Source organism: Cetorhinus maximus, chromosome 23, assembly GCF_964194155.1.
Source record: "Cetorhinus maximus chromosome 23, sCetMax3.hap1.1, whole genome shotgun sequence".
Classification (NCBI taxonomy): Eukaryota; Metazoa; Chordata; class Chondrichthyes; order Lamniformes; family Cetorhinidae; genus Cetorhinus; species Cetorhinus maximus.
In genome coordinates, this window is record NC_135901.1 from 47,759,168 (window position 1) to 47,782,480 (window position 23,313).

Consider the following 23,313-nt stretch of genomic DNA (forward strand, 5'->3'; position numbering starts at 1 on the left):
ATGAAAATTTATTAAACTTGTGAAATGTTTAAAAACGAGTGTTGCGAACTTATTGATTGAAAACATTTAACAGCTGCACCAGAGTCAGTGGAAGGAGAGTTGAATTCTTGCCTCAGAGCTGAAAATGTCACACTGGGAACAGTTCGAGAACAAACACAGACGCAGAGTGAAGAAATGAAAGAAGGACAAGAGAAGGGCTGGTTGCAGAGCAGTTTCCATAGTGATGTTGGTGCGAGGAAAAATATGGGTGGGAGAAGGATATATTTTGCTGTCTCCTGTTTGCACTGGCACAAATATTACTCCTGTTCGATCAAACAATCAGAACTGCTCTTTGAAAGCAGTAAAAAGAGCCGAAAGGCCTCCATCTATCTTGTAACTTTCTATAATTTTATGTTTTCCAACACCACGGGTGCTTCTTTCACAATCATTCTGCAATGTTATAGCCCATTCCAACGAGATGTGCTTTCTTACCTTGTATTCGGTTCTTTTGAAAACAAAACATGGAGCAAATTCAACGAGTTTTCTTGTCATTTCCAGCACGAGATTAGTCACGAGACTAATTGAACGACACATTAATGGTGCCAATCCTTCCCTGGAGCACACCGCGTCAAAGAGAACTGTTACCATCAGCCTGTTATGTAGCTTCTTTCAGTACATCTGCTGAACAATATAAGCTTATCACAGCTCTGCTTTCTTCACATTGAAATCCAGTTTGAAAATATAACCAATTTCAAAGCTGATCAACCTACACAAGACTGGAAGGAGAGTGTGACTGTCGGTAATGGGCACTGTGCACATTCCTGTAATCAGCATCTGGGAGAATCAGGAAGGTGAGATCCTGGTGTCTTTTTACTCTATGGTCTGCAAACCTATCGTATTGTGTCTTACATTCCCATAAACTGACTGTGTCTGCATCAAGCAGCTAATTGACCCGGGAGCTGGAGCAGAGGCAGGGACAGAAGCAGAAAAAAATGCGACAAGAAATTGCTTTGAATTTTATGTGCATCGGTTGCTTTCAGTGGTAAATGTCTGCCTTGTAACTTTCACAGCTGCCACAGGGATTCGGTTGGTGCTTTCCCTTAAAAGCAGCAAGATTTAAAAAAATACTACAGCGCCCAACGTGGGGCTCGAACCCACGACCCTGAGATTAAGAGTCTCATGCTCTACCGACTGAGCTAGCCGGGCATACAGAAAAAAAGGCCCCATATGCCAACATACATGTAAACAACTGTTGCTTTCCACCTAGAGCCTCAGCTTGTTCTGAATTTCAAAGTGTAGAAGGTAATCGACCTACAAAATCCCCAAGGTCGCAATGCATTCCTCTCAATCATCAATAACATCGTTCATGTCTCCCACTTCTTAGCTGCACCTCCTTCCAAACATTGCAAACTCCTCTTGCATCTTTCATCCTGATATTTTTCTCTGTAACATTTTAATATGAATCTGCACAACGATTGTGAATAAGGTTTATGCTGGTAAAAATATATTCACCCCCTCGGGAACGGAACCACATTGACACACACAGAGGAATAAAAACAGACATATACACCGAGTGTGAGAGGGCAAGTGATTGTTTCTAAGAAGAGACAAACACACAGAAAGCAAGCATGACAATAATATTTTTTTCCCAGTTCCAACTGCAAGTTTCGTGAATGAACAGAAATAGGAAAACTCCAGAGTGTTTGGATGGATTTTATTCAATTTAACCGATAATTAACTCTGTAGACACAGTTAAAACCAGGCATAGTAAAAAAAACGGGAATGACCTTTAACAACTTTAACAACTCGGCGATGACGACTGGCCCTATGGTATACAAGCATAGATGGGGACAGCAGAGGAGGAGGACATGAGGCCTCTGGTGTCCGTGCCGTCCGATGGAAGAGGAATTCAGCGACTTTGACAACCTGCCTTTTCTCCACAGCAATTTATATTTGTATTGTTTCCCCTCGCTCTTCCTGTTTAAGTGAAACACCGCACACGCCTGCTTTAACTTTAGGCTGGCATTTCTTCGATCAATGGGAGTTCTGAAAGTGCAATTTTGGTCAATGTAAGCTTCAAACCGATCCCTCTATAGAAAGTAAAAGTACAATCTAGCACCTTAGACTGCTCGGCCACACTATCAAGCTCAGGCTGTTACTTCCCATTTCCTTGGCTGGTGTCGCTCCTGAAACAGAACAGAAGCAAAGCAGCAACAATACGTCATAAGGCCCCACAAGCCTCCTCCGTCACTTAATAAGATCCTGGCTGATCTCCAGCCTCAACACTAATTTCCCACCCGATCCCGATAGTCCTTCATTCCCATAGAGCCCAAAAACCACGAGAATTTTTCGATAAAAACAAAATGCTGTGGATGCTGGAAATATGAAATAAAAACAGAAAATGCTGGAAAAACTCAGCTGGTCTCGCAGCTCCTGTGGAGAAAGAAACTGAGTTAACGATTCGAGTCCGTATGGCGCTCCTTCAGAGCGAAAGTGGATTTTAGGATGCTTTTCCTCCCATTGACCCGATAGATCTGTAGACACCTGGTTGAAATCAGCAATAACAAGAACCACAGTCGGTAAGATTTGACTCTACCTGGGGAAACCCCAACGGATTTTGAAATCATCCATTTAACCACTCGGCCATGATGATTGACCAAGGGCCCACTGCTTTCCACTCAATAATCAATAACATCATTCACAGTTTCCACTTCTCAGCTGCATCTCCTTCCGAACACTGTGATCCATTTCCCTCAGGATCTGTTCCTGGATTTAATATTTAGCTGCTTTGTGTCCTCATTTTGAAATCAGAATCGCTTCAGTATCCAAAACAAATTGAATTGCAAACGTGTTGGATAAACAATGGAAAACAAGTCACTCGATAACACAAATCCCATGGTGCTCATTTTCAGATTCACAACAGTCAGCTTTTCTGTAAAATGAAGGAATTTTACAATGAAAAGATTTAGAAAGTTGGTCTGACTTTTATTTGTGCCTCACTCACTCGGGTATTCTGTAAATGGTGCTCGGAGGCTTAGTGATCGGGATATAATCTCCCTGTGTTTTCCTGAGCCTGTGCTCGGTGTATTTGGAGGTTTGGTCCGGGTTGGAGTATCTTGTGTCCCAGGGATGGGCAGTAACCCGCTGATTGAAGCTGCAGTCGCCGCTTTCTGCTGGCAGCGGGTGATTGGAAAGTGTGGGGCTGGAATATTGCTGCTTTTCCCTGTTTCACTCACTGTGGAGCTGAGGAAGAGAATTATTGATGGGTTTGTTTGAATCCAATAACTTCATAGATTTCAGATGGATTAGACGTTGGTACATGGTAGGTCTAAATGTTTTCTCATTATGTTTGAAATGAATATTCATGAAAAACATATCAGTTAGGGAATCCATTGCATAAAAGTTGAGTTGGCAACGTTTGGCGAACATTTACCTGCAGCTAAAGTGCCCATTGTCACCCCAGAACTGTGTGGCAATGAATGATGATGGGGAGAAAACATCAAAGACTTCGTTCCTGATGGTCTTAAACTGCTACCCTTCCGGGTTCCTGCCAAATGCCTACCAATCATATAACAGAGACTCACACAAGCAAAACCTGCAAGGTATCTTAAACTGAGGCAGCGAGTTAAAGCTTCAAATTGCCAACACTGAAATGACAATTGTTCTCTATCAGTTTCACTCTTCGAAAAGAACAGGTGAGACATTGATTGTTGAAACATGGAAACAGTCTGATCCCACCCATTGCAGACACATCCATGTCACCAGGAACCAGCTGTCATACAGCTGGGTCTCCCTTCGAGCTTTTTGGTGCCTTGCCTGTTATTGGTTTTCATTCCTGTTCTGCCAGATTTGTGCACAGATGTAGTGCAGTTGTGTTGAAAGGTTACAGACCTGAAATAAAAAATATGTTTTTCTCGCCACAGACGCTATCAGATCTGCTGAGAATTCCAGAATTTTCTGGTTTCTTTTATTTCAGAAATCCAACATCTGCAGCATTTTGATTTTCTTTAACTAATTAGTGCAAAGAATGTGGAACCCATGACGAGAAGAGTTTGAGGCCCAATTTTCAGCTGAAAATGTGTAAGTAAACTCGTCGGAACAAGCTGAAAATTGAACTCTATTGCCCCAGTACTGACACAGCAACACAGTCGCACTAGTGCGAGACCATCCAGATACTTTACGTGTACAAAGGGATTTATTCAGTTTGCAAAGCAGTAAACACACCAACTTTAATATTCAAAGGATTTAATCCACAGTCAGAGCATTCCTACTGGCAAGACACGGTTTAAATGTTCCATGTATTGTGAAAAATACCCCATCTGCTGAGACTCCATTGAGTTCAGATCTAAGTACTACATCCAGGAGAGAATTATGGCGGATACAGAGCATTTTAATTGCTGTATCAATTGTTTCGACAATTTTATATCATCGCCCTATGGCACCCATCGTATTCTGATTACTGAACTTGGGTATCGATTTTACAACGTTACCGTTCAATGGCGGAGTGGACACCCAGCAATCGCTGCGGGACAGAATGTGTCCTATCCTCATTAGAGCAGCAACTCCGCACATGCGCATTGCGGTGTATGATTGGAGCATGCGCATTGTGGTCTCTTTCATGAGCATGCGCAGTGCGGATCTGTGACTTAAGCTGCTCAGAGCGGGTGAGAGAATGTCGAGTGGAACAAACTAACAGTTAGTGGGTGTGTGAGGAGGAATGGAGCCAGCGGAGTGGGCAGGGAGGCTTCATAAAGACACAGTGCAGGCCGAAGACCCGAAATAACAAGGTACCGGTCTTGTGTTTGCAGAAAACGGGCCGAAAAAGTCTGGATTTCTCTCTTCGCCAGGCCCAGGGTAACGGCCGCCATCTTTATAGGGGGCAACGTGCAGCAGGGCGCATGCGCGGTCATCCTGGTCCAGATAGCAGGAGAAGACAATGTTGTGAATTTATATCCATGGATTTTGGAAACTCCTTTTACAGGGGGTTAGAAGGGGAGGATTTAGACAAAGTAATCTCAGACCAAGAAAAATGTTTGTCTCTTCGCAATTTCTATCCTGCACTGACAATGACGGATTTTGTTAATTCCATTCACAGGATACCAGAAGATGAGGTTTTGCAGATTGGAAATTCAAACCAATCATCACATCAGAGTCTGCAAGAATCAGTCGATTCATCCGGACCTGGATATTATCGGTCTCTGAGTGTAAGCATTGACTTCCAGGTCATTACTGCTCACTGTGTGAACTTTTTTCCTCATATCCCCCTTGTAGATCTTCACAAAATCTTTAAACTGTCTCCCATAACCCTTTTACGATCAGTTAACGGAAATAGTTTTTCTTTATCTACCTCATATATACCTCAGGACCCTTCCATCCTTCATAAGGTGTGGTGATCACTGGTTTGTACAGACCCAGATGTTCTGTGTCCGTGTGTGTGACATCATCACACATCGACAATTACACAGTGACATCATCACACGTCGACAATTACATGGTGACATCATCCGCTCCCCGGGTATTTCCTCAACTGGGAGATTTTTCTCTGACTCCAGTGATTCTGATATCTTTCCAACTGCAGGCTCCAGCAGGAGATTTTAAAATTGAAAACTGAAATTGTTTCAGAGGTGAGTATTTTTCACCACTCAGCTACAACTTTTAGTTTAGGTTTTAGTTCTACGCTCTGTGTCTGTGAGAGGTTCCATGACTGGTGTGACTCATTTACCGTGGTTCTGAATCCATGTCCATCTATTGCTCTGTTTCACCTCTGCCCTCCCTGATCACCTCTCTGCCATTGTCTAACTCCCTCTGTCCCTAATACTGGGTGTATTTTAGCTCTGTTTAGGGTTTTACTGCTACTTCTACCAACTGTGTCTCAATGAGGTTTCCTCTGCTGCCCATCCCGACCATGTGTTGCTGTCTTACCAGCTTTATCTTCCCACAGTACCTTCCATAGTCAGGAATTGTTTTTCCTGCACTATAGTCCATTTCTCTTCCACTTCTGAGCTTATGTTAACCAAACAAATTCTGCAGCATGTTTATTCCCTGCAAATGATTCTGCACACCCTGAAACATTAACTCTGTTTCATTCTCCACAGATACCAGCAAACATTGTGACCCCCAGTTGCCTGTCGGGAAGATGATGTTTGACCTTCTTGAACCGCTGCAGTCTGTGTGGTGAAGGTGCTCCCACAATGCTGTTAGGTAAGGAGTTACAGGTTATTCACCCAGTGGTAATGAAGGAACAGTGATATATGTTCCAAATCAACAATAATATTTTGTGTTTATATCGCACATTTAATGTTATACTGTTTTCTGCGATATTTCACGGAAATGTTGCAAAACAAGGTTTGACCCTGAGCCACATGAGGAGATGTTCGGGCAGGTGACCAATAATTTGGTCAAAGAGGTCGGTTTGAAGGAGCATCTTAAAGGATGAAAATGAAGTAGAGAGGTGGAGAGTTTAGGGAGGGAATTCCAGAGCTTGGCCCTTGGAAACTGACAGAATGGCAATCAGGGATGGAGTGATTAAAATCAGGAATTCTCAGGAAGTCTGAATTCGAGGAGCGTGGATATCTCGGGGGGCGTTGTGAGCCTGGAGGAGGTTACAGAGATAGGAATGATCACAACCATGGGGAAAACAAGGATGAGAATGTGAAAATTTAGGTGCTTCTTAAATGGGTGCCTTCAAATCATTTGTATAGTTTGTGAATGGCTGTGGGCCAAGCAGTGATCCTTGGAGTACCCCACAAGTAACAGCCTGTCATCCTGAGAATAAGACGTTCATTCCGACTCTCTGTTTCCTGTCTGTTCACCAATTCTCAATCCATTGCAGTATATTACCCCAATCCCATGTGCTTGAATTCTGTTTACTGACATCCTGTGCTTTGTTCTCTAACCTCCTCCCTCTGTCTCTCCCAATCCCCTCTCTCTTTTTCTCTCTCTGTCACATTGAATTCTCCAGCCCAGCGAGTTGTGGATGCTCCATCATTGAATATATTTCAGGCTGAGATGGGGAGATTTTTGGTCTCTGAGGGAGTCGAGGGATATGGGGAGTGGGTGGGAAAGTGGAGTTGAAGCCCAAATTCAGCCATGATCATATTGAATGGTGGAGCAGGCTTGACAGGATGTTAGATCTTTTCTTGTTCTTATTTCTTGTGTTCTTATAGAGGCCAGAGTCTTGTGTAGGCCCAGACCGGGCGGCAGGTTCCCTTCCCTGATGGGCATTAGTGAACCACTTGGGTTTTTATGACAATCCAGCAGTTTTCATGGTCACTTTTTCCTAGTGCCGGCCCCACAAATTCCCAGATTCATTCAGCTCAATTTCACAACCTGCCTTTGTGTTTTTGTGTGTTCTCTATCACTCCCTTTTTTCTGTTTTAAATCAATTTCATAGGGTGTTAGGAGAGGATTTTCAGTCGGGAAACTCAAACCAAACATCACTTCAGGATCTGAATGAGTTGCCAATTTATTGTAACCTGAATATGATTGGATTTTGAACATGGAAGGAAAAAGCACCGTTCACAGTGGGGAGAAACCGTACATGTGTTCTGTGTGTGGACGAGGCTTCAGCCGATCATCTGGCCTGTCGAGACACAAGCACAGTCACGGGGAGAGTCCGTGGAAATGTGGGGAGTGTGGGAAGGGATTCAGAACCCCATCTGAGCTGGAAACGCATCGGCGCAGTCACACTGGGGAGAGACCGTTCACCTGCTCCGAGTGTGGGAAGGGATTCACCCAGTCATCCAAACTCCTGAAACACCAGCGAGTTCACACTGGGGAGAGACCTTTCAAATGCACAGACTGTGGGAAGTGCTATAAAAGCTCCTGGGATCTGATGTCCCATCAGCGTGTTCACACTGACGAGAGACCATTCAGCTGCTCTCAGTGTGGGACTGGGTTCAGGTGGTCATCTCAACTCACTGTACACCAGCGCACTCACACTGGGGAGAGGCCGTTCACCTGCCCTCAGTGTGGGGTAAGATTCAATGATTCCTCCACCCTGCTGACACACCAGCAAGTTCATGAGTAACGACAGTGATTGGATTTTGCTGTTAATCACATACAGGACTGAACTGTGTTCAATGGGGTTTGTTTATGCTGATGTTAGTAAACCCCAACTCGGTTATAAGCTTTAATGACCTGGCTAAAAATCAAATCAATCAGCTTTGTGCTGAATGCAAACTTTGTTTTAATAGCTCTAACACAAGTCAGTTCCTTTTGAGGGGCTCTCCCTCTCTCCCTGTCTCCTCCATCCTCACCATCAACAAGTGTGAGGAGCTCATGGAGCTTCTTTGTCACTAAGATTGAGACAATCTGATCAGCTGCCTCCCTCCCTTCCACTAACCCACCGGGACAAAGTGTCTCTAAAGATCCCCCTTGTCTGAGCCCTGAACCCACATCTTTCTTCAGATTCTCTCCCATCTCTCTTCCTGCCCTCTCAGTGTTCATCTTGTCCATGAGACCCACCTCCTGCTCCATCGACCCTATTCCCACTAAACTGCTGATTACCCAACTTCCCCATGTTCGCTGAGATTGTTAACATTTCTATCTCTTCAGTTACTGTCACTCTCTCCTTCAAATCTGCCATCACCACCCCCTCCTCAAAAAACAACCCTTTCACCCCACCGTCCTTACTGCCCCATCTCCAACCTCCCTCTCTTCTCCACACTGTTCCAACATGCTGTCACCTCCCAAATACTGGGATTCTCAGTGTGAACAGGGTAGGATGTGTTTGGAGACAGGATGTCCCAGTTCTCCACCCTGGGATTGTCAGTGTGAACAGGGTGGGATGTGTTTGGAGACAGGATGTCCCAGTTCCCCACCCTGGGATTCTCAGTGTGAACAGGGTGGGATGTGTTTGGAGACAGGATGTCCCAGTTCTCCACCCTGGGATTCTCAGTGTGAACAGGGTGGGATGTGTTTGGAGACAGGATGTCCCAGTTTTCCACCCTGGGATTCTCAGTGTGAACAGGGTGGGATGTGTTTGGAGACAGGATGTCCCAGTTTTCCACCTTTAAAGGGACAGGGAGAGGACCAGTTGGGCTGAATGATGCTGCTTTATGACATCACTGCAGTGCCTAGTAACCATTCTCCCTGAGCCCTGCTCATTATGGGCTGGCTTTAGCTCAGTGCTGTTACAGGGAGGGAAACAGGAGGAGGATTCGAGCCGTGTGGAGCTCAGGATTAATGGGGCGAGATACTGGATCAATTTCTACCTGACTGAATGAGAAATGTCATTGTCCCAGACACTCCCTGTCCCTCAGTATCTGTATCCGGGGGACAGGCTGATGGGTTTACTCTGTATCTAATCCGTGCTGTATTTGACTGGAGAGTGTTTGATTCTGACAGAAGCCGTTCACCTCGATGATGATGAGATAAACCCATCAACTTCTCCCCTGGACACTGATCCTGAAGGACAAGGAGTGTCTGGAATATTTTGTACCATGTACTTGACCCAGTTTTGAACTCCTTGCTCACATCTCCTCTCATCCTGCTTTGTTCTAATGAAAAGACCCCCAGTTTCTCCAGTCTCTCCTCATGGGAAAGAGAAATTGTAATTAAGTTCGAAACACAAACAGGAGTTTCACTGCAGAAAGGTCACCATTAGAAAATATATCATTCCACAGTCAGTTGTTATCATCTGGAATACACTGTCTGAAAGTTTGGTGGGAGCAGGTTCAACAGTAATTTTCAAAAGGGAATTGGAGAAATGCTTGAAGGAAAACATTGACCGGGCCATGGGAAACAGCAGGGGAGAGGACTATTCAGGTAGCACCTCCAAAGAGCTGGCAAAGGCACGATGGGCCGAGTGGCCTCCTTTTTTGCTGTCGCCTCTCATCCATGGTATCACCTCTGTGAATCTCCCCTGCACCCTCTCCATGGCCCTGACATCATTCCTGTTTTAAGATGCCCAGAATTAGACTCAATATTCTAAATGCAGCCGAACCAATGATTTACAAATTAATTTTATAAAGAAAAGTGGAGTAACAGGTTCAAACAGCATTTCAAACTTGTCCTTCACATTTAAAGATTTGTGTATCTGAACCCCTTGTAACATGGCTAAAAGACATTGAGGTAAAATGTCTGATATAATGTGTATTATGGGATAGAGAAGTTTAGTTTAGAAACTCAAACAGGCTCTTCACTGCAGACAGGTCACCAGGGCAACACTGATAAGACATTCCATTGTACAGAATCAGCTCATTGGAAACTCGAATCAGATCAGGGAAAAGGACAGTTTGTCTGTCATTAACCACAATATAAACTGAAACCAGAGAGGAATGGAATAGATGAGATTATAATGTGTGATGTTTATACCTATAATTGTGAAACTATCAGAAATAACAGAATTAACAGTGGGCAGGGGAGTTTAGGGAGAATGAGAACATTCCTGAAGAAAAGTAACTGCTGGGAACCAGGGAATGTGTCCTTGTAAATCACAGATTAGAGAAATTGCAGCTGTCTTATCCTCACTTCCTGCCAAAACCCAGCAGAGAAGACAAAGAGCCAAGGGCCAGAGCTGGATCACTACAGGGTATAAAAGTGAGGAGATACTGATGGAAGGGGGCAGCCAGGACTGGAGACACCGGAGATCAAGCTCAGGGTGCCCGAGGTTCCATCCAGTGGGCTGACCTCGTGTAAGTGACTGTGGACACATGGGACTTGCATGTTTATTCTGATTTATGGATCAATATACGATACAGTAGAGAACAGAGAATCTGCTCAGCTTATGTTTCTTAATGAGGTATTGAAGTTGCTGACACTGGACTCTCAAAGCCACAGATTCTGAGAGAGAGAGAGAGAGAATACAGAAAGAAAGCAAATGAATGACATGTAAAATTGAGGGGGAAACAGGAAGTGATGAATGAGTGAAGTTATAATGACAAAGGATAGACAATGAGAGAAAGTAGAGAAATAAAATATATCTACAAATCTCAGAGGATGTGAGAATAGTTACAGGGAGAGGGATGGAGTTGGTGTCTGGGGAGTGGAGTTTGTAGCAGGGACTGAAGACAATGGCTTCAGTCTTCCCAATATTTAAATGAAGGAAATTTCTGCTCACCCAGTATTGGACGGTGTGTAACTTTGATGAGAACTTTGAGGTAATGGTGTTCACTCAAACCTGCTACCCTGGTCCTTCTAGGTAGTGGAGGTTGATGGTTTGCAAGAACCTGATGTATTTCTGTTCTATTTGTATATGTCAAGATATTCTCTCTCCTTCGCTTCTCTCTCGCCCTTCCTCTCACACTCGCGCTCCTCCCACAGAGGCCAGAGTCTTGTGTAGGCCCAGACCGGGTGGCAGGTTCCCTCTCCTGATGGACATTAGTGAACCAGTTGGGTTTTTATGACAATCCAGCAGTTTTCATGGTCACTTTTTCCTCACGCCGGCCCCACAAATTCCCAGATTCATTCAGCTCAATTTCACAACCTGCCTTTGTGTTTTTGTGGGTTCTCTCTCACTTCCTTTTTTCTGTTTTAAATCAATTTCACAAGTTATTAGAAGAGGAGGATTTGAGGTCGGAATACTGAAACCAAACATCACGTCAGGATCTGACAGTCACTCGATCCATCAAGCTCAATAATAGAAGGAAAAAGCAGTGTTTGCACTGTGGAGAAACTGTGGAAATGTGAGGACTGTGGGAAGAGATTAAATTCCCCATCTCAGCTCGAAACTCATCAGCGATTTCACACTGGGGAGAGACCGTTCACCTGGCTCCGAGTGTGGAAAGGGATTCACTCAGTCATCCAACCTGCTGAGACACCAGCGAGTTCACACTGGGGAGAGGCAGTTCACCTGCTCCGAGTGTGGAAAGGGATTCACTCAATTATCCAACCTGCTGACACACCAGCGATTCAAAACTGATGAGAGGCATTTTAAATGTTCGGACTGCGGGAAGTGCTTTAAAAGTTCTGGGGAACTGTTGTGCCATCAACGTGTTCACACTGACGAGAGACTGTTCAGGTGCTCTCACTGTGGGACCAGATTCAGGCACTCATCTCGCCTCACAGTACACCAGCGCATTCACACTGGGGAAAGGCTGTTCTCCTGCTCTGAGTGTAGAAAGGGATTCACTCAGTCATCCCACCTGCTAACACACCAGCAAATTCACAAGTAACTACAGTGATTGGATTATGTTGTTGATCACATCCAGGACTGAACAAATTTCATCGGAGTCGGTTTTTGCTGATGTTGAAAAGCTCCAACCATGTTTGAGGTGCGAAATATTCTGGATGAAGTTAAATAAATCAGCTTTGTATTAAACACACAGTATGTTCAACATTTTTAATATTTTTAACACAAGTCAGTTCCTTTTAAAGGGCTCTCTCTCTCCCCTGTCTCCTCCATCCTCACCTCCAACAACAAGTGTGGGGAGCTCATGGAGCTTCTTTGTCACTAAGGTTGAGACAATCCAATCAGCTGCCTTTGCTGCTTCCCTCCCTTTCACTAGTGCACCGGGACAAACTGTCTTTAAAGTTCCCCTTGTCAGAGCCCTGAACTCACATTTTTCCCCAGTTTCTCTCCCCTCATGTCCTGTCAGTGCTCATCTTGTCTTCTGCTGTATTGACCCCATTCTCATTAAACTACTGATCACCCAGCTTCCCTATCTCAGCTGATAGAGAGAGATGGCTCTCTCTCTTTCTTCTGGTACTGTCCCTCTCACCATTAAATCCACTGTTATCACCTGAAAAAACACTTGACCCCAGCACCCTAAAATTCCACCCCATCTCCAAACTCACTTTCCTCTGCACAGTCCTTCGACTCAGTGTCCCCCAGGGACTTCAATCTCCATGACATCACATGTCCCCACCTGACCCCAGCTTATCTGCTGCTCAAACCCTCATCCCTGCCCTTGTTACCTTTGGACTTGTTGATTCCAATACATTCCTGACCAGCTTCTCACATTCACCCCACCCCCAGGCGGAAACATGAATCATCGAAAACTCTGCTGCCCGTGTGCTTTTTCACACCATGTCCTGTTCACCCATCACCCCTTGGCTCGCTGACATACATTGACTCCTAGTCAAGCAATGCCTCAATTTTAGAACTCACATCCTCGTTTTCAAATCCCTCTGTCACCTCGTCTCTCCCTACCCCTGCAAACTCCATCACTCAACCCTCAGGGATATATGTGCCCTTCTCATTCTGGCCTCTTGAACATCCCAGCTTTTAATTACTCCACCACTGTTGGCCATGCCTGGCATGAAGTTCTGAAATTCCCTCCCTGAACTTCTCCAGCTCTCTCTCCTGATTCAAGGTCCTTGTTAAAATCTGCCTCTCCAGTGAAGGTTTAGTCCATTTACTCTAATATGCTATGTGACTTGATGTTAAATTTCTCTTCAGGATGCTTCTCTGAAGCACCTTGGGATGTTTTATTACATTAAACGTGTTATATAAATACAAATTGTTACTGTTTACCTGTTTGTGCACAGTAAGATTCCACAAATAGCCATAAGACCATCAATCTTTTTTTCATATTAATTCATTCTTGGGATGTAGGCGTTGCCAGCTGGGCCAGCGTTTATTGCCCATCCTAATTGCCTTTGAGAATGTGGTGATGAGCTGCTTTCTTGAACCGCTGCAGTCCATGTGGTTTAGGTACACCTACAGTGCTGTTAGGGAGGGAGTTTCAGGATTTTGACCCAACAACAGTGAAGGAATTTCCAAGTCAGAATGGTGGGCGGCTTGGAGGGGAACTTCCAGGTGGTGATGTTCACATGTGTCTATTGCCCTTGTCCTTCTAGATGGTAGTGGTCATGGGTTTGGAAGATACCGTCTAAGGGGGCTTGGTGAGTTCCTGCAGTGCATCTTGTAGATGGTATGCACTGCGGCTACTATGCATCATTGGTGGAGCGAATGAATGTTTGTGGATGGGGTGCCAATCAAGCAAGCTGATTTGTCCTAGATGGTGTCAAGCTTCTTGAGAGTTGTTGGAGCTGCACTCATCCAGGCAGATGGGGCGTTTTCCATCACACTCCTGACTTGTGGCTTCTCGATGGTGGACAGGCTTTGGGGAGTCAGGAGGTGAACTACTCGTCGCAGGATTCCTAGCATCTGACCTGCTCTTGTAGCCACAGCATTTTTATGGCTAGTCCAGTTCAGTTTCTGGTCAATGGAACCCCCGAGGATATTAATAGTGGGGGATTTAGTGATGGTAATGCCATCGATTGTCTAGGGATGATGGTTGGATTCTCTCTTGTTGCGAGATGGTAATTGCCTGGCACTTGTGTGGTGTGGATGTTGCTTGCCACTTGTCAGCCCAAGCCTGGCTATTCGCCAGGTCTTTCTGGATTTGGACATGGACTGCTTCCTTATCTGAGGAGTCACAAATGCTGCTGAACATTGTGCAATCATCAGCAAACATCCCCACTTCTGCCCTCATATTGGAAGGAAGGTCATTGATGAAGCAGCTGAAGATGGTTGGGCCTAGGACACTACCCTGAGGAACTTCTGCAGTGATGTCCAGGAGCTGAGATGACTGACCTCCAACAACTACAACATCTTCCTTTGTGCTAGGTATGACTCCAACCAGTGAAGAGTTTCCCCCTGACTCCCATTGAATCTAGTTTTGCTCGGGCTCCTTGATGCCACACTCAGTCAAAGACTGCCTTGATATCAAAGGCAGTCACTCTAACCTCATCTCTGGAGTTCAGCTCTTTTGTCCATGTTTGAACTAAGGCTGTAATGAGGTCAGGAGCTGAGTGGCCCTAGTGGAAACCAAACTGGGTGTCAGTGAGTGGGCTATTGCTAAGCAAGTGCCGCTTGATAGCACTGTTGATGACCCCTTCCATTAATTTACTGATGATCGAGAGCAGACTAATGGGGCGGTAATTAGCCGGGTTGGATTTGTCCTGCTTTTTGTGTAGAGGACATACCTGGGCATTTTTCCACATAGCCGGGTAGATGCCAGTGTTGTAGCTGTATTGGAACAGCTTGGCTAGGGGTGCAGCCAGTTCTGGAGCACAAGTCTTCAGTACTTTTGCTGGAATATTGTCAGGGCCCATTGACTTTGCAGTATCCAGCACCTTCAGCCGTTTCTTGGTATCACGTGGAGTGAATCGAATTGGCGGAAGACTGGTATCTGTGATGCTGGGAACCTCCGGAGGAGGCTGAGATGGACCGTCCGCTCAGCACTTCTGGCTGAAGGTTGTTGCAAATGGTTCAGCCTTATATTTTGCCCTCTTGTGCTGGGCTCCTCCATCATCGAGGATGGGGATAGTTGGGGAGCCTCATCATCCAATTAGTTGCTTAATTGTTCACCACTATTCACGACTGGATGTGGCAGGACTGTTGAGCTTAGATCCTTTGGCTTTGGAGAAAGGAATGGAGTTGGTAGCTTGGGAATGAAAATAATGTCTTCAGTCTTGCCAATATTGAATTGGAAGAAATTTCTGCACATCCACCACTGGATATCAAACAAACAGTCTGATAATTTAACCACAGTGGAGAAGTGGAGAGAGGTGGTGAGGTAGAGCTGGGCACTATCAGTGTACATGTGATAACTGACACTGTGTTTTCAGATGATGTCGCTGTGGGGAGAATGTTGATGAGAAATAAGAGGCCAAGGCTGGATCCTTTGGGGACACCAGTGGTAACTGTGGGAGTGGGAAGGGAAGACATTCCAAGTGATTCTCTGGCTATGATTAGATAGAGAAGAATGGAACCAGGAGAGAGCAGCCCCACCCAGCTGGACGACAGTGGAGAGGTGTTGGAGCAGAATGGTGTGGTCAACCTTGTCAAAGGCTGCAGACAGGTTGAGAAGGGATAGTTTCCCTTTGTCACAGTCACATAGGATGTAGTTGGTGGCTTTGATCAGAGCTGTTTCAGTCCAGTGGCAGGGGCAGAAACCTGATTGGAGGGATTCAAACAGGGAGTTCTGGGAAAGCTGGGCACAGATTTGGGAGGTGACAACATGTTCAAGAAGTTTGGTGAGTAGAGGGAGGTTGGAGATTGGGCAATAGTTTGCAAGGATGATGTGGTCAAGGGTTTGATTTTTGAGACGGGCGTGATGATGGCAGATTTGAGGGAGAGATCAACAGTACGTGGAGAGAGAGAACTGGGTTAGTGGAAGGGAGGGAAGCAGCAGAGGCAGCTGATCGGATTGTCTCAATCTTAGTGACAAAGAATCTCCATGAGCTCCTCACACTTGTTGGAGGTGAGGATGGAGGAGACAGGGAAGAGGGAGAGACCTTCAAAAGGAACTAACTTGCATTAGAAATAGTAAAAAGATTCAACACTGTATTTAACACAAAGCTGATTTATTTTACTTCTATCCAAAATATGAACCACTATATCTGTCCTGGAGCTTACCAACTTCAGCAGAAACATACCCCAATGGACATGGTTCAGTCTTCGATGTGACTGACAGCAAAATCCCATCACTGTAGTGACCTGTGAACTCGCTGATGTCTGTGTAGGTTGGATGACTGAGTGAATCCTTTCCCACAATCAGAGCAGGTGAACGGCCTCTCCCCAGTGTGAACTCGCTGGTGTACAGTGAGTTCAGATGATCGCCTGAACCCAGCCCCACACTGAGAGCACCTGAATGGTCTCTCATCAGTGTGAACATGTTGATGTGTAATTAGGTTCCTGGAACTTTTACAGCACTTCCCACAGTCTGGGCATTTGAAAGATCTCTTTCCTGTGTGAACTCGCTGGTGTGTCAGAAGGCTAGATGACTGAGTGAATCCCTTCCCACACTCGGAGCAGGTGAAAAGTCTCTCCCCAGTGTGACTGCGCTGATGTTTAGTGAGGTCAGATGATCGCCTGAACCCAATCCCGCAGTGAGAGCACCTGAATGGTCTCTCGTCAGTGTGAACACGTTGATGGGATATCAGTTCTCCGGAACTTTTAAAGCACTTTACGCAGTCTGCACATTTAAAAGGTCTCTCGTCTGTGTGACTTAGCTGGTGTTTGAGCAGGTGGGATGACTGAGCGAATCCTTTGCCACACTCAGAGCAGGTGAACGGCCTTTCCCCAGTGTGACTGCGCCGATGAATTTCCAGCTCAGATGGACACGTGAATCGCTTCCCACAGTCCCCACATTTCCACGGTTTCTCCCCAGTGTGACTGCACTTGTGTTTTGACAGAGCGAATGATCGGCTGAAGCCTCGTCCACACACAGAACACGTGTACGGTTTCTCCCCACTGTGAACGGTGCTTTTTCCTTCCATGTTCAAAATTCGATCATATTCAGGTTATGATAAATTGGGCGACTTCGTCCGATCCTGATGTGATGTTTGGTTTCAGTTTCCCGACTGCAAATCCTCCCCTTCTATTCGCCTCTGAAATTTATTTAAAACGAGAGTGAGAGAGAACCCACAAAAACACAAAGACAGGTTGTGAAATTGAGCTGAATGAATCTGGGAATTTGTGGGGCCGGCACGAGGAAAAAGTGACCATGAAAACCGCTGGATTGTCATAAAAACCCAACTGGTTCAACTAATGTCCTTCAGGGAAGGGAAGCCGCTATTCACTCAGTGCCCACTCAAGACTCTGTCCACAAATTTGAAAATTGAGCCTGAACACCAAGGTCTGTGTCATTTATATATGTTCAGGAGAGCAGGAGTCCTCACAGTGACTCCTGGGGATCTCCATTATAAACCTTATTCCAGTCTGAAAAAATCCATTAACCATGACTCGCTGTTTCCTATACCCAGCCAGTTTTGTATCCATGTTGCTACTGTCCCTTTTATTCCATGAGCTAACTCTGCTCATGTCTGTTGTGCGGCACAATCTCTAATTCCAATCGGAAGTCCATATACACCACATTAACAGCAGCATCCTCATCACCCACTCTGTTACCTCTCCAAATCCCTTAAGCAAGTTTATTAAACACAATTTTCCCTTAACAATTCCATGCTGGTGTTCCTGAATTAACCCACATTTGCTCACATGACTATTAATTTTGTCCTGAGTTGAGAAGGGCTAACACATCCACATGGATAGATAGTTAGCTAGGATTAGTTAGCTAACAGAAAGCAGAAGAGGGAAACTGGGTCTTTTTCAGGCTGGCAAGATGTGACGAGTGGAGTTCCACAGGGATCAATACTGGGGCCTCAACTATTTACAATCTATAGCAATGGCTTGGATGAAGGGACTGAATGTATGGTTGTTAAATTTGCTGATGACACAACGATTGGCAGGAAAGTGAGTTGTGAAGAGGACCTAAGGAGCCTGCAAGGGGATATAGATGGTTAAGTGAGTGGGCAGAAATTTGGCAGATTGAGTATAATGTGGGGAAATGTGAACTTGTCCACTTTGGCAGGAAGCATAGAAAAACAGCAAATTATATAAATGGAGAGAGATTGCAGAACTCTGAGATACAGAGGGATCTGGGTGTCCTGGTACATGAATCAGGAAATGTTAGTATTCAGGTACAGCAAGTGATTAGGAAGTCAAATGGTGTTGTTTTATTGCAAGGGGAATGGAATATAAAAGTAGGGGTGCTTTGCTACAGTTGTTCAGGGTGTTGGTGAGCATCTGAAGTACTGTGTACAGTTTTGGTCTCCTTATTTCAGAAAAGATATAAGTGTGTTCGTAGTTCGGAGAAGGTTCACTCGACTAATACCTGAGATGAGGGGCTTATCTTATGAGGAAGGGTTGGACAGGCTGGACCTGTACCCATTGTAGCTTAAAAGAATGAGAGGTGATCTTATTGAAACATATAAGATTCTGAGGGGGCTCAACAGGGTGGATGCTGAAAGGATGTTTCCCCTTGTGGGAAAGACTAGAACTAGGAGACACAGTTTAAAAATAAGGGGTCTCCCATTTAAGACAGATGAGGAGATTTTTTTTCTCTGAGGATTGTTGGTCTTTGGAGCTCTCTTTTCCAGAGAGGGTTGGAGGCAGGGTCATCGCTTATCAGTCAGGCAAAGATAGATAGATTCTTAACTAACAAGAGAGTTAAAGGTTAAAGGGGTAGGTGGAATCCAGAGTTGAGGCCACAATCAGATCAGCCATGATCTTATTAAATGGCGGAGCAGGCTTGAGGGGCTGAATGGCCTCCTCCTGCTCCTATCTCGCCTGTTCATTGCAGGTTTTAAATTCAAAGCTGATTTGTTGACTTTATCCAGATATTAACCACAATAGCTGGGCTGGGGTTTATTAACATCAGCAGAAACAGATCCCAATGAACATAGTTCATTCCTGGATGTGATTAACAGCAAAATCCAATCACTGCAGTTACATGTGAACTCGCTGATGTCTCAGCAGGTCAGGTGACTGACTGAATCCCTTCCCACACTTGGGGCAGCTGAACGGTCTCTCCCCAGTGTGAACTCGCTGGTGTCTCAGCAGGTCAGGTGACTGAGTGAATCCCTTCCCACACTTGGAGCAGGTGCACTCCAGTGTGAGCACATTGGTCTTTAGTGAGTTGGTTTCATTGTCTGAACCCAGTCCCACAGTGAGAGCACCTGAAACGTCTCACGTCAGTGTGAACACGTTGATGGGACATCAGCTCCCCAGAACTTTTAAAGCACTTCCTACATTTAAAATGTCTCTTGTTAGTGTGAACTCATTGATGGGACATCAGGTCTTTGGAACTTATATAGCACTTCCTGTAGTTTGGACAACTAAGCAGTCTCTCTGCCCTGTGAACTCGCTGATGCTTCAGCAGATTGGATGAGAGACTGAGTCTCTTCCCACACTGGGAGTAGATGAATGGCCTTTCCCCAGTGTGAGTGCATCGATCTGCTTCTAGCTCAAACGGGTAATTGAATCCCTTCCCACAATCCCCACATTTTGATAGTTTCTCTCGGCTGTAACTGCATACATGTTCTGACAGGCCAGATGATCAGCTGAAGCCTCGTCCACACACAGAACACGTGTACGGTTTCTCTCCACTGTGAACGGTGCTTTTTCCCTCCATGTTCAAAATCTGATGATATTGAGGTTACGATAAATTGGGCGGCACCGTCAGAACCTGATGTGATGTTTGGTTTCAGTTTCCCAACTGCAAATCCTCCTCTTCTAATACCCTGTGGAATTGATTTAAAACAGAAAAAAGGGAGAGAGAGAGAACCCACAAAAACACCAAGGCAGGTTGTGAAATTGAGCTGAATGAATCTGGTAATTTGTGGGGCCTGCACTAGGAAAAAGTGACCATGAAAACTGCTGGATTGTCATAAAAACCCAACTGGTTCAAAAATGTCCTTCAGGGAAGGGAACCTGACACCCGGTCTGGGTGTACACAAGACTCTGGACCTTCTGGGAGGAGGGGAAGAGAGCAAGAATGAGAGAGGTGGTAGAGGCACCCGGTAAAGCAGGGGGATTTTATATTTCTAGAAATCAACCAGAACTTGGACAGAATCTTCCGAACCCTCAACCTCCACGCGCTAGAAGATCTAGGGTAGCAGGTGTATGTGAACACCGTCACCTCCAAGTTCCCCTCCAAGTCACACACCGCCCTGACTTGTCTGACATCCAGTACTGGATGAACAGAAATTTCCGCCATTTAAATATTGGGAAGACTTAAGCCATTGTCCTCAGTCCCCGCTACAAACTCCACTCCCTATCCACCGACTCCATCCCTCTGCCTGCCAACTGTCTGAGACTGAACCAGACTGTTCACAACCATGGTGAAATATTTCACCCCAAGATGAGCTTCCAACCACATATCCACATCATCACCAAGACCACCTATTTCCACCTCAGTAACATCGCCCGACTCCAGCCCAGTCTCAGCTCATCTGCTGCTGAAACTCTCATCCATTCCTTTGTAATCTCCTCCAGTCTCTCAGTCCCCCCCAGATATCTTCACTTTCTCTAATTCTGGATTGCTGACAATTCCTAACTCTTTTTTTGTCACAGCTGCTGCTCATTGCCCCCTAAAAGGATGGCGGCCGCGCGTGCGCACTACTGCCCATTGCCCCATAAAGATGGCGGCCATCAATCTGATCTGATATCGTGACAAACGCCGCCGTCGCCAAAACGGAGCAAACGCGGGGTAGGAAGCTTCCTATTCGCGGTTTGAGGCCTGAGTGTATATTTATGAAGGTGTCCCACCCGCTCGCCGGTTCCATTAGCCTTCACCTGCCCGCTTGCTGCACTCTTCTTCTGCTCTCCTTCCTGATTCGACCCGACCGCGACTCTCCTTCCAGCACCGCAACTGCGCATGCTCTGGGCACAGTCCGGCGCCGCGCCTGCGCGATGATCTCCCGCAGTGAAGATAGGGCATATTCTGCCTCTCTGTGAATGCTGGGTAAATGCAGCGCCATTAAACCATGACATTGTTAAATACAAAATCATATTCCGAGCTCTAATTATGATTGGCGCCAACCATATATTATTATTATTTCAATTGATACGGCCAGCAAGTGCATGGGAGTGAAACCTGCCACCTGGTCTGTGTCCATACCTGAGGAGAGAGAGAGGGGGAGACGGGACAAGGTGAAGACGAAGGATTTTATACATCAGCAACACAACCGGAATTTTTATGGAACCTCCAAACCCTAAGGTTTACGCCACATAGAAGGAGAAAGGTAGCAGATGCTGGGGAACACCCTTATCCCCATCTTTCCATCTCAGTCACACACCTTGTCTTGTGCATATTCTCACTGCTCCTTTATCGCTAAGTGAAAATGGTGGATCTCAGGATTTTACGTCATGACCTTGTGGGAGCACCTTCACTAGACAGTGGGTCAAGGAGAAGGTGGCGCATCATTTCCTGCACAAAGACTAATTGGTGATGCGCAATATAATTAATAGACTTGCTACCAATGCCCATACACCAAGAATGAAAAGCCTGTACAGAAATATTTGTTTCTAAAACAAAACTCCTTTTATATTAGTTGGGGGGGTCGGTGTTTGCTTACTAATTTTAGATTTGATGCGTGAGGGCAGGTGGTTGGGGTTGTTTCTTCAACAAACTTATTTCCCAAGAATCTAACAGAAAATGTTTGAAATAATCAGCTGCTCAGGCAACATCTGTGGAGAAAGAGTCAACCTTTCAGGCCTTTGTTAGGGTTAACAACTGGGGGGTACGGGGAAAGAGGGGGAGTGGGATGAACTGGGTTGGTCTTTGAGCTGGTACAGACTTGATAGGCTGAATAACCTCTGTCGGTCCTGTATTCTCGGATCCTGACACTGCTGGACCTTCCACAATCTCCTGTTTTCATGTGGTTCTTGCTGCTGCCGCTCACCCGCATGGGAGGCTGGTCTGTGTATCACTCCATTTACTGAGATTGTGTTAAACTAACTGCAGCCCCTCAACCAGCTTCCTCCTTCCTGATCAGACATCGGCTGCTTTTTTCTTTTCTAAGACCACTAACTGTCAAAGCAGTATATACTTAAAAAAAATTCTGTTTATCTGCCACATGGAATCTGACTCATTTTCTCCTCTTCAATTAGTTTTTGGTCTCTCTCTCTTTTATTCTCTCTCTCGATCCAACTATCCCTTTAGCCTATCACTATGTTCCTCCCTCTATGCCATCCAACTCCAAAATCTCCCATAACTAACCAAGGGCTCTCTCTGACCATTTCTACTTCCTGTACAGACACACTCTGACCACACCATTTCTTGCTCATTCACATTTCTGTTCATTTACAGACCTTCACTGACAAGTCACATTGCTGTTCTGTTACAGACTCTCCCTGACAAGTCGCATGAGCTGCTCAGTTACAGACTCTCCCTGACAAGTCGCATTGTTGTTCATTTACAGACCCACCCTGACAAATCATGTTGTTGTTCATTAACAGACCCACCCTGACAAGTCACGTTGCTGTTCATTTACAGACCCACCCTGACAAGTCACATTGCTGTTGAGTTCCAAACCCTCCTTGACAATTCACATTGCTGTTCATTTACAAGTCCCTCACTGACAAGTCACATTGCTGTTCATTAACAGACTCTCCTTCAAACGTCACAATTTCTCCTCCATTTATAGATGTTCTCTGACTGGTTCCAATTTCTTCTCCATTTACAGGCGCTCCATAATCAGTCAAAAATTCCCCTTGATGTTTTGTGAATGGGAACAGTTTAAAGGGAGTAGAGGGCCAGAACAGTAAAGAGATGGGTAAATCAGTAGATTTGAGAGTCCAGTGTCAATAATTTTAGTACCTTTTTAAGAAACACAAGCTGAGCAGATTGTCTGTCCTCTACCGTATATTATATTGATCCATCAATCAGAGTAAATATGCATTTCCCATGTGTCCACAGTCACTTACACGAGGTCAGCCCGCTGGATGGAACCTCGGGCACTCTGAGCTTGATCTCCGGTGCCTCCAGTCCAGACTGCCCCCTTACATCAGTGTCCCCTCACTTTTATAACCTGTGGTGATGCAGCTCTGGCCCCTGAATCTTCTTTGGATTCTCTGCTGGGTTTTGACAGGAAGTG

The 23,313-nt window shown here is 45.4% G+C and overlaps 1 long non-coding RNA gene and 1 other non-coding gene across 2 annotated transcripts in view; one reads left to right on the forward strand and one right to left on the reverse strand.

The window, feature by feature from the left end:
• Nucleotides 1-1,112: 1,112 nt before the first annotated feature.
• trnak-cuu (transfer RNA lysine (anticodon CUU)) lies at nt 1,113-1,185 on the reverse strand. The gene has a single exon. It is a non-coding gene; the product is annotated as a tRNA-Lys (tRNA).
• Nucleotides 1,186-5,551: 4,366 nt separating this feature from the next.
• LOC144698301 (uncharacterized) overlaps nt 5,552-23,313 on the forward strand; it is a 290,571-nt gene continuing 272,809 nt past the window's right edge. Inside the window, exon 1 of the long non-coding RNA XR_013580496.1 lies at nt 5,552-5,594. This is a non-coding gene — a long non-coding RNA (uncharacterized LOC144698301). The remainder of the gene's footprint in view (nt 5,595-23,313) is intronic.